The 9,290-nt window shown below is 33.2% G+C and overlaps 1 pseudogene; it reads left to right on the top strand.

Annotated features, from left to right (window-relative positions):
- The first annotated feature begins 506 nt into the window (after positions 1–506).
- Positions 507–3,819, top strand: LOC126631404 (uncharacterized; annotated as a pseudogene).
- Positions 3,820–9,290: the final 5,471 nt, after the last annotated feature.

Genomic DNA, 9,290 nt, shown 5'->3' on the forward strand with positions numbered 1-9,290 from the left:
TACCCATTTTTCAACTCCACTCAATATATTATTCATATCTAAGAGGAAAACATTTTTAGATTACCCTGAAATATAGCTACAAAAACATTGCTTATTTTTTTTGTTACGATAGGCATTTAGCGCTTATCATACCCTGAAATATATTATTTATTTCTGCTAAAAAAAAGGTATGATTTTTTTCATACCTGAGTTCAAATATGAATTCAAACCTAAGTTCAAATCCTATTTTTGAGCTTCTGTTTTGTCGTTAATCAACTAAAGCTCAAATATTTCCTAGATGTCTTAAATTTGGATTAGTCTGTATATCGAGACACATACATTGAACAAATATTCACTGCTCCTTTACAATGATGATCAATTAGTTTAGTTCATGGATATAATCGGTATATTGACAAAGGCTCAAACTGTATTTAAATGGTAACTTTTCTGTTAGATAAGCGAATTAACATTTTATTCTTATTTTTAAATAAATTCGTCTTTTCTTTTGCAGTTGTTTTCAAATTTGTCTTATGATGATTCTTAACTTTGTAAAATTTATATTCTCTTTCACCAGCTTAAATGGAAACTGTGAAGCCTACTCCTATTGCTGAATTACGTCCGTACACTAAAGCAGAGAAAAGAAAGATTAGTGTGTGTAGGATATGGAAATCAAGCATTCCTACAAGTGATAAAAAATATGTGACATTCCACTGTATCTTAGTTGATGCAAACAGTACGTGATCATTGTCTTATAATTTTAATTAAGAATTTTAACATCAATATTTATGTCATTGGTTTTCTTTTCGTTCATTTATTTGTTGATTTATATTTATGTTTTTATGATTTTTCTTTTTTGTTTCATTCTTATCTATTTATAAATAGTTTTTAAATGTTTTTTTTAGATGATTTACTTATTTTAAATGAATCTATTTACTGATTCTATCCATTTAATCTCTTTCTATCAAATTGCAGTGTGTGTATATATATATAATTTTTTCTTTTTAATAACATTTTTAATTCTGTTTTTTGTGTTTTTTTCCTAGATGCGACCAAATGTGAAGAACAATGCAGTTGAAGCTTATGCGTCAAATATTGATTATGAGGTTGTTGCCTCAAAGATTCAAGCTGGTGATTGCTATGAAATCATGAATTTTCGAACGATCAAGATCAGAGGGCAGTATAAAGTTGTGCCACATGATACACAGCTTATATTCACCAATAAAACAGTTTTGTAAAACTATCTGCCGTCTTTCCACCAATTCGACGACATCGATTTTTTCTTCAAGATTTTAACATGCTTTATATGCGTTTGAACAGAGATGATATTCTCACAGGTAATACTATAACGTATATATCTATTTGTCAACATGTGTATCTATGTGCCCATGAATTGAAAACATTTATGTTCTTATTATTTTTTTTTAATCAAATAAGTTCTAATATAGTTTTTGTCTGAACTTTTTAAATTGTAAGATGTAATTGGTGATCTTATTGTGGTTCAGCACTTGGAACCAAAACAAATTAATCAAAGAATAGTCCAAAAGTGTGATGCACTCATTGAGAATATTTGGTTATTCTTTTGTCTCAATACTCCACTTCTACATTGTTAACAACATTTCATTTATTACAATCAACAAAAAAAAAATCATCTTTGTTTTTCATTTCTTTTCTGTACAGAAAAGAAGTGTTTGTTACATTGTGGGAAGATGTTGCAAAGGTTTTTGCTTCTTTATTGGTGCACACAATGTTCTTGCCCATTATCATTGTATTTACAAGTTTAAAAGTGAAGGTTTATCTAGGTAATTGATTTAATTGAAACCCATTTTTTTTAATTTTTGTTATATTGTCTTATTACAATATTCCAATATTCTATCATTATATAATTTTAGTGTATTATGTTCCTATCCTTTATGATAAAGCATTGGTTTTATATCTTATATGTCAGCTATCAAGCATTTGAATATATTAACTATGATTTGTGTTTCGTTTTTAGCCATCCATGTTCAAATTATTTTTACGCTCTAGAAGCTATTGATTATAATTTTTTTGGCATTTTTAAACATCTATTATTAAATTGAAAATATTTGCTCATCTCTGATATTTACTGATGTTTGTTTTATAATGTGTTATTCTTTTTGGGATGTACAAATAAAGTCTTTTTGAGTAGTACCAGTTCCTCAATTTTTTTCATTGACCCGAACATCCCAAAGGTTAACTCATACAAATCAACGTGAGTGAACATCAATGATTATGTTTCCTATTTCTATCTAGAAAGAAACTTATTTTTTAAAATTGGTTAGTCTTTTTAAACTTGCAACTTCTCAGCCTTTAAGGGTCCTGTACAATTGTTGCCACCTTCTTCAAGACAAATGAATAAAGCTGAAGTTTTATGTACTGGAAGAAGAGTGACAATAGATGAGCTGGCTTTTCTAGATCCTGATCTATATAAGGTATAAAAAACAATTTATGTGCTGCTTTTTTTTTCTTTTCTTTTCTTTTTTAACAAGAACCATTTATATTATTACATATTTAACAAAAACTAAGTTTCTTCTTACTTTTTTTGGTTAATATGTGTTACAAAACATTTTACAGAATGATACATTCCTGTGTAACGCATCAATCAAACGTTTTGACACACGATATAATTGGTGGTATAGTGTCTACCCCAATTGTGTCAAACAAATGCAAAAAGATCCAACAACTAGACAACTCATTTGTCAGAAACACCCCAACCAGATACCAACACCTTGGTAATACTTAATATTCAAACGTGTTGCATTTTTGCCGTTGTGTCCTTCCTTTACAAATAAAAAAATTGGTCAAGATATCTAATCTCTATTGTTTCAAATTTATTATTCTATTTGTCACTCATAACTTATAAAGCATGAAAAACTGATGCAATTCAATTTTTAAATGCAGGTATAAAGTTAATTTAATTCTTGAAGATAGCACTAACGAAATTAGTGCTTTGATTATTGGCAAGTCTGGAGAAAAGTTGTTTGGCATGTCTAGCAAAGATTTAGTCATGAACCAAACACTAATTGACCAAAAATAGTTGCCAATTGAGTTTTTGAAATTGATTGGTCAAAAGAAGATCTTTCACTTGCGATTTACACTTTTAACTCAAGTGATCTCCTAATTTTTAAAGTCTCTAATGATGAAGCTATTCAACCAATAACTTCGCAAGTGTTACAAACAGAAAGCACAATATCCTCGACCACTGTATCATCTTCAACCTCACCAACTCAAACAATCAATCAATCACATAAACAAAAGAGGGAATCTATGAGAAGAGCACTCTTTACTGGCACTGGACAAAGGTTTGCATTCAACCTGCATGTTATCATCAAATCTGATGTTTTTGTTTTTCTTCTTTGTATTCAAAAATTGATATCTTATACTTATCTTGCTTTGCTTAAAAAAAACATGTTAGACATTTTTTTTTTAACATAAATTTTCCAAATGAACAATGTAATTATTTATGTTTATGCAACATTTTCTCTTTTTTCTTCAATCGAATGTACTCATTTAGTATACACATTTAAAGCAGTGAAGTAGAAGAGGTTTCAGAAATTGACCCAAAAGAATTGGATGAAATCCCTCTCAAATCACTCAAAAAAAAAATTGCCTCCTACTCTCACAAAAACAAATACCATCTTTTCAAGAAAAGACTAAGTAAGTATGTTTTCATTTTTTTGTCAATTTTTTTATACACATGTCTTTCACTTTGACTGTAACCACTATTTAAATGTTTTTCTTTCTTTTTCTGGTTGTACAGGTTCGTTTGTCAATGTTAACAATCATGAAACTGCTGCAACAACACTTTTCATGCTTTGTTGAAGAATATTTTTCATTTTTTGGTTGTCATATCTTCAACAACATCTAACATATTCAGCAATTTATAAATATTTGTTTGTACTTAAAATTTGACAATATTTCCTCAACCTCCATGTACCAGCATTTGTCATTTTTTTGTGTACAGAAGCTGTGCCACACCTCGACCCGAAATGTCCACTAGGACTCCGAATTGAGCTGTGCTGGCCAACACCTAGAAGTTGACAAAGCCATAAAGCGTGATAATGCATAAACTATGAATAAATTTAAACCTTAAAGTGCCTCAATATACGAGTGCGTTGTAAGCTGGTATGGACCCATTCACACGTGATACCGAGCATAAGTAAAGTATAGCAAGGTAAGATAATGATTATACCCTCATAAGAAGCCACATGTACTGAGAAGTGCCACAAATCCTCGTCGATACAGAAACTTTACTACTAGAACCTGGAGGGGTGCAAAACAGAAAAATGTGAGTGGGCGAAAATAAGCTCTTACAAACCATTTCATTTATCAAAGTAATAACCCTTCACCATAAAACCGGAATAATTTCTCAAAAAAAAAAATATTACATATCGATATCGAAACCATACCTGGAATAGCAGAATCCACATGTATGCCATGCCCACTATCTCAACATAATGAAATAAGTAACCCAAGTGCAATAAATCCATGAAAAGTAATATGTCAGCCGGATCCACCTATTGTGGTCTGTACGACTGAACCTAGTTCATCCAATGTTCAAGTAATAGGTCAGCCAGATCCACCTTTTGTGGCCTGTACGGCTAAACCCATAACTCATCACATATCCAAGTAATATGACAGTCGGATCCACCTATTGTGGCCTGTACGGCTGAACCCATAACTCATCACATATCCCTACACATGAGTCGGAACCACCTCTAATGGTCTGTACGACAAGACTGAGTGTAAATAAGTCCACTCAAGTGCTACGATCACGTGAAGACTGCGAATAATCGCAGGTCACCTACGAGTCGAAACCACCTATAGTGGTCTGTACGACAAGACTATGCACCTACCTTGGATCCAAGGTGAGCGTAAGGTGAGGGAGGTGAACATTACATGAAGGATTGTGTCCTGGCCACGGGCAAGAGCACCAACACCAGGGTGCAAGTTTATAAGCTCTAACTGTATTTAATATAACATATACGACTCATGGGTAACCTGTACGATAGTGTCGGAGTTGCCTATTATTGCAACCTATATGACAAGGTCGGAGTTGCCTATTATTGCAACATGTACGACAATGTCGGAGTTGCTTAAAACATATATGTAGTCATACGATAACTCAATCATTTCAACTAATACCATAAACTTACCTGAACTTACCTGTGCGTCCTGCCATCACCTTCGCACTTCAATGCATTCACAATGATTATGTGTAGGTAATGTGCATATGGATATGCCATGATGCAATCTAAAACTCAACCATATCATAGTATTTCCAAATATATACATATATATAATATGGAATAAAATGCATAAGTTGTAACGCCTTACTCGCAAGTTATTTATTTTCAGTGATAAGCCCAATTAGACATTAGTTTAATTAACTATCATTACTTACATTTCCTTACTTCAATTTCTTGATTCTTCACACATTGATTTATGACCAACATTTAACCACCAAATCATAAGGTTAAATCTCACATTTTCCACCAATGTCCCTCACATTGCTCAATTCCCCAAACAAGGCTATTGTCTCAATTATTGTATGGCTACATCTAACATCTCGTTAGACTGCCTACGTACCATAAACATGGATCAAGCATTCACAGTAATTATATGTAGGTAATATGCATAAATCAACTTAAACACGTTTGTGGAATTATCAATCATATGTATATATATATACGATAGAAAGGAAAAGACCTACTCACTGATATGTAGAAGGGTCATAGCCCCCGAGTCTCGCTTGACTACGCTCGTCCTCTGGAAACGTCTCACCTATGCGAAACAACTATTTTAACGTTATTTTAAGCACATACTCAAAACTAGGTAATAAATTCTCATACATTGCTCAATTGGAGTGTTTGAATATACCAACGTGATCTATTCAACCCCACGAACATCCCCATATTTTTAGAAAAATTTTCCGATGACCCACGTGCCCTCATGCGCCGGCCAAGGCAAGGCCACACGCAAGCACGTGCCTAGCACACCATACGGAATCCTTAACGGCATTAGGAAATATTCCGTTAAATAATAGAATATGCCGTTAAATATACCTGACGCCATTAGCATATTGCATCAATTTTGAAGGAATATTTCCTTCCTTCAACCTCAGCTCGCTGGAGTCCGACGCCGGTGACCTCTACAATTGCCAGTTTCTGGAAAAACCTCTAATCGTCATATCTCACTCATTTCAACACCAAACTTCACGAAATTTAGACCAAAATGAAGCTTAGGATGAAAGGAACACATCCTTACCACTTTTATGCCCTAAAACTCACGAACTCTCACCGGAAAAATCTTGATAATCCGGCCACCTCTGCAACTCACCAAAACTGAGCCTCCTGACGTCCAAAACCTTTCAAAATCCTTCCCTAAGCTTCGTGAAGCAGTCCTAAGGCTCACTAGAACCTTAAAAATCAACGAAACCTCCGCGATCACAACAGAGTCATTATACACCACATTGGGGTTTCCTGGTTCCCGAGTTTTCGAAGTCTTCACGTCCAACTAAAGGTATAAATGAGTTCCTGTGCTCGCAATGAACATGAATATCACCTTCACAGCCTCGATCCGTGCATGAAATGGTTGGTTCACCAGTTGACCATACAATTGTACGGAAAATGAAGAAAAACCGAGAGGGAGGAGAGAGAGAGTCAACAGGAGTGGTGTGTGTGTGTGGCCCTAGTTGGTCACCAAACAAAACAAAAGAAAAATAAAACCTAAGTTCTAATTGGGTCCAAGAATTTAGGAAAAAATCGAATTGGTCCACAATCTAAATTCATCACACCACACAACGTCCAAGGGTAAGATAGGAATTTCACACTATCGAGGATATATTTCGGGACAGACTGTCACAAGCTAGGTTAGTTTTTAGGACATGTGGAGCTCTTACAGCAGCATATATAGCTGTTATATTTTTTGTATCTCTAACTAAAAGTAGCTGCTCATTTTTGTATGTAATTATGATGGTGCTGATCCAAACATAGTTGTAACTACTATAATGCAGTTAAAAACTCTCATGTTTAACCCTAATTTCACAAAATTCAAGCTTTTATCTGTAAACATTTTCAAACTTATTTGTTATCAATGTTGTTTCTATTTTTGAAAACCATTTTTTAAGTCTGCTTAAATAAGGACTTATCAAATCAAGGCAGCTACAACGGAATTTGAGCCTTGATCTCTACAGATATAATTTTACAAGGAAGCTAGGTATGTTCTACACTTATTTGATGTTAAAATTTCTTTCCCCTATATAATTTTGAATGCTATTTATAAATTTTCATCATAAATTTTTCTATTATCTTGCAAAGAAGTTCATTTTTCACACTTATATAAACTCTAACAACACCTAACTACATAATTTAATTTTAATTACAGAAAGAGGCACAAAGGAACAAGATTCATATCCAAACATTTGGTATCACTTAGTCTGAAAAAATTACTGAGAAAAGAACAGTTCAGCAATGAATATTTTGAGCTACGTGATTCTATGTATTAGTTAAATTCTGAATTTTTAATTAATTTTACACAATATATTCACATTCCCTCATGCTTTTGTTTTCCCCAGTTTTCTCCCCTGTAGCCTCTACTCATGTAGTTCCAATTTTTCTACAAGCTCGATACTCTGAAATCAACCTTTCTGGTCAATAAAAAGGTACAATGTTTTCCAACTTTTGTGTATATTAGTGCTTTTCGTCTTTATTTCGTAGATTAAACTAAGAAATTTGAAAGGAAAAAAAAAAAAACCCTATTTGAGAATTTGCTTAAAATCGTGGTTTGGGATTAAATAGCAGGGTCAAATCCAGTACTCCGACAAGTACTTCGATGATATCTACGAGTTCAGGTATGCTCCTTTCTGGTTCGTTTTCTTTCAATTTTTCTTCATTTTTTTTATAAACTTTTTGTTTGTTTTCAATGTTGGTACAGACATGTGACTAAACTGCTCCCAAAAAACGGGCTTCTCTGCAGGGTAATTTATTCTCTAACGTAATCTATTAGGGTTTTCACTTTCTTTGATTGTAATATATCCTTTTGAGAAATGCTTTGAGATTTGTTTGTGTTATTTTGGATTTGCATTAAGGGTTTTTTTGATCTGATATTATTGATAAAATACTAGAAAACCCACATGAACTTAAGCACTTTTAGCGCTTTGTTCTGCTTTTGGTTCACTTAATATTCATACTTGTTTATGTTTTTTTCAGATGGTACAGGCCTGTTTTATATAAATACATTTTTTTCACTTGCAGAAGCTTTTTTCTCTCAGTGGGCATATAAACACCACCTGTGGTTAATTGTTTTGCAATCTTTGTGGTCATTTTTAGTCTTTCCATGGTTTCCTGTAATGCTGGGCAAAGTTTTGAGATTTAATCTCTACAATGTGGGAACCAAGGAACTCACTTCCCCTTCATGCTCTGAATTCACACTCAATCTACAGATTATATAATTATTTGGGCATCGTGTTTTCATTTTTTTCTTCCTAGCTATCAATTTGGTTTTGCACATGATGCCAAAAAGAACTAGGAATAGCAAAAGAAATCAGATGGTATAAGATGATACTTCTAAAAGTCCCCGCAGCGGAGCGTAGGTTTTTTTTGCTAGTTCAATGATTAAATTTGAAAATACTCAACAGTAGTTTAATTAAATTAACAAATAATTTAAAGTACAAACCTAAAACTAATAAATTATTGAGTTGATTATATTTAACCCATTCAGTTAGAGATGGTATATAAGTATGACCTGACACTGTTCATTCAAAAATAATTTTTTGCAGGGCCTATAATTATGGACGGGGTTATAATTAGCCCTTACGGTTGGAGATGGCGTTGGTTTACAAAACCAAGATAGGAAATCACCATCCTAAACAAACCATTTCCTTAACTCTTTTTTAAAGAATAAACATCATGTTGGTCTTACCATTTCCTTAACTCTTTTTTAAAGAGTAAACATCATGTTGGTCTTAGGTTCGATATCGCCTAATGCGAATTTGAACCACATTATTACTAGCTCATTGTGAGACTAAATCCAACCCCACCTCCCCCGTTTGTTCAAAAAAATAAAAAATTGAAAACATCATGTTGGTCTGTGTTTTGCTCGAAATTTAATTTCGATCATGTGTTTTGAATTTGATTAATTTGGCGTTGTATTTAACCCCGTTAACAATCTTAATCAACTCTACGTGAGTCTTTACATGTGCCGCGTGTGCACATTAACGGCTAACTTAAAAGTTAAACATATATGACCATATCAAAATGCCACCAAATTGGCCAAATTGAAAACACGGTGAC

The sequence above is a fragment of the Malus sylvestris genome, chromosome 8, assembly GCF_916048215.2.
Source record: "Malus sylvestris chromosome 8, drMalSylv7.2, whole genome shotgun sequence".
In the NCBI taxonomy this organism is placed as follows: domain Eukaryota; kingdom Viridiplantae; phylum Streptophyta; class Magnoliopsida; order Rosales; family Rosaceae; genus Malus; species Malus sylvestris.